We start from the raw sequence: 2,905 nt of genomic DNA, 5'->3' as shown, positions 1-2,905 counted from the left end.
TTTTTTTTTTTTTGAGAGGGAGTCTTGCTGTGTTGCCCAGGCTGGAGTGCAGTGGCATGATCTCACCTCACTGCAAGCTCTGCCTCCCGGGTTCACGCCATTCTCCTGCCTCAGCCTCCCGAGTGGTCTGAGACTACAGGCACCCACCACCACGCCCAACTAATTTTTTGTATTTTTAGTAGAGACAGGGTTTCGCCATGTTAGCCAGGATGGTCTCGATCGCTGATCTCAGGTGATCCACCCACCCCGGCCTCCCAAAGTGCTGGGATTACAGGTGTGAGCCACCGCGCCCGGCTCCGCTGTTTGTGTTTTCTGTGGGAAAGATTTACCTTCACAATTACTTCTGAGTTCTCATGACAAAACGGCAAGTTAGTTAACGAATTCCCTTGCCTAAGTTGTTTATTTTATTTTTTTTTAGAGACAGGGTCTCACTCTGTTGCCCAGGCTGAAGGGCAGTGATGCAATCATAGCTCACTGCTGCAACCTCGACGTTCTGGGCTCAAGCGATCCTCCCGTCTCAGCCACCCGAGTAGCTGAGACTACAGGTGCACGCCACCACACCTGGCTAATTTTTAAATTTTTTGTTGAGACAGGATCTCACTATGTTCTCCAGGCTGGTCTCAAACTCCTAGGCTAAAGTAATCTTCCCACCTCAGCTTCCCAAACTGCAGCGATTATAGGTGTGAGCCACCACGCCAGGTGATGTCCTCCAAGATTCAGTTTAAACATCATCTTTTCTGGGCAACTTCCCCTGCCCCCTCCCCAGGCCTGACTGAGGAACTCTTCTCAATATCCCCATGGTCCCTTGTACTTACTTACCCCCACCCCACTTTTCACTCTGATGGGAACATCTCTCTGGATACTTCTCCGCCTCCCCTACTAAACTGTTAAGTTGTGCAGGGACAGGTGAGGACCTCACATTCCGTCAGAGCAGGTCCTTGGTGAGCGTGTGCTGGTAACAGAATGGCTCTCATCTTAGTGTTGTTTCTTTGTTTTGTTTTGTTTGAGAGGGAATCTTGCTCTGTTACTCAGGCTGGACTGCAGTGGCACCATCTCGACTCACTGCAACCTTCACCTCCCGGGTTCATGCAATTCTGCCTCAGCCTCCCTATTAGCTGGGATTACAGGCGCCCACCACCACGCCCAGCTAATTTTTGTACTTTTAGTAGAGAGGGGGTTTCACCATGTTGGCCAGGCTGGTCTTGAACTCCTGACCTCAAGTGATCTGCCCGCCTCAGGCCCCCAAAGTGCTTGGATTACAGGCATGAACCACCGCGCCCAGCCTCATCTTAGTGTTTTGAGATGCTCTGTGCAAAGTCCCGCAAGCCGGCACTGTGCCATCCCGCTAGCGGGGACCGGGGATTTGGGCTGCTGTCCCACCTGGGCCTGACCTGTCTGCCATCTCTTCCTCCGCAGCCTACATGAAGCGGCGGCACAGCTCAGTCAGTGACAGCCAGCCCTGCGAACCGCCCTCCGTCGGCACCGAGTACAGCCAGGGCGCCAGCCCCCAGCCCCAGCACCAGCTGAAGAAACCCCGGGTGGTGCTGGCTCCAGAGGAGAAGGAGGCGCTGAAACGAGCGTATCAGCAAAAGCCATACCCGTCACCAAAAACCATCGAAGACCTCGCCACCCAGCTCAACCTGAAAACCAGCACCGTCATCAACTGGTTCCACAACTACAGGTACGGCTGGCTCCCAAGGAGCGCCCGGTCGGCCCAGGGGAAGGGGCTGATGTGTCCCGAGGCCGCCATGGTGCACAGGGGTGAGGCTCCGGGGGGCTGGGAGCTTGGTGATTGGTCCGTTCCTTGGTCTCTTAGGTTTGTGGGGTTTTTTTGGGGTTTTTTTTTTTTTCTGTTTTTTTTTTAGACGGAGTTTCAATCTTGTTGCCCAGGCTGGAGTGCAATGGTGCAATCTCGGCTCATTGCAACCTGTCTCCTGGGTTTAAGGGATTCTTCTGCCTTAGCCTCCCAAGTAGCTGGGATTACAGGCGCCCACTACCACACCCATCTAATTTTTGTAGTTTTAGTAGAGATAGGGTTTCGCTACGTTGGTCAGGCTTGTCTCAAACATCCTGACCTCAGGTGATCTGCCCACCTCGGCCCCACAAAGTGCTGGGATTACAGGCATGAACCACCAACGCCCAGCAGTTCCTTAGGTTTTTTTGGAGGTTTTAACCCAGAGATGGAAGGCCACGTCCCTTCCCATCACTGTCACATAGTTAGAGACAGGTGGTATCTGCCATGACCCAGAAAGAAAATCACCTCTCAATTACATCATTTAATAAGGGAGCATGTAGGCATTCATGGTTCAAAAGGAGTGAAACTTTTGTGGTTTAGTTTACATATATTTATATTTATATTCATATTTATTTATTTTTAGAGGCAAGGGCTTGCTCTGTCACCCAGGCTAGAGTGCAGTGGTGCAATCATAGCTCACTGCAGCCTCGAACTCCTGGCCTCAAGCAATCCTCCCACCTCAGGCTCCCAAAGCCTTGCGATTATAGGCATGAGCCACTGCACCTGGCCTGAACTTTTCTTTCTTAGTGATTTTGCAGTGCTTTCTCGGGGTCTTCTGCCGTGTTATCTTCCAAATTAGTTTGATTAGTTCTGTAATTAAATAAATGAAGTCATTTAAGGCCTTTGCTTTTGGGAAAGTTTATGAGTTAATGAAGACAGATTGAGCGTCTTCTAGATCTCAGATTCTGAGCTAAGTTTCACCAAGTTATATCACTTAATCCTCACAAGTATATGAGATACCACATTCTCTTCCTTTTTTTTTTTTTTTTTTTTTTTTGAGATGGAGTCTTGCTCTGTCGCCCAGGCTGGAGTGCAATGGCACAATCTCAGCTCACTGCAACCTTCACCTCCCGGGTTCATGCAATTCTGCCTCAGCCTCCCTATTAGCTG

At 50.5% G+C, this 2,905-nt stretch overlaps 1 protein-coding gene across 1 annotated transcript in view; it reads left to right on the top strand.

The window, feature by feature from the left end:
- CUX1 (cut-like homeobox 1) overlaps positions 1-2,905 on the top strand; it is a 378,329-nt gene that overhangs the window by 359,281 nt on the left and 16,143 nt on the right. The gene's annotated exons all lie outside the window — the stretch shown is intronic.

Source organism: Mandrillus leucophaeus, unplaced genomic scaffold (genome assembly GCF_000951045.1).
Source record: "Mandrillus leucophaeus isolate KB7577 unplaced genomic scaffold, Mleu.le_1.0 Scaffold280, whole genome shotgun sequence".
Taxonomy (NCBI): Eukaryota; Metazoa; Chordata; class Mammalia; order Primates; family Cercopithecidae; genus Mandrillus; species Mandrillus leucophaeus.
Note: the sequence above shows the minus strand (reverse complement) of the source record. Positions and strands in the feature narration are given on the sequence as shown.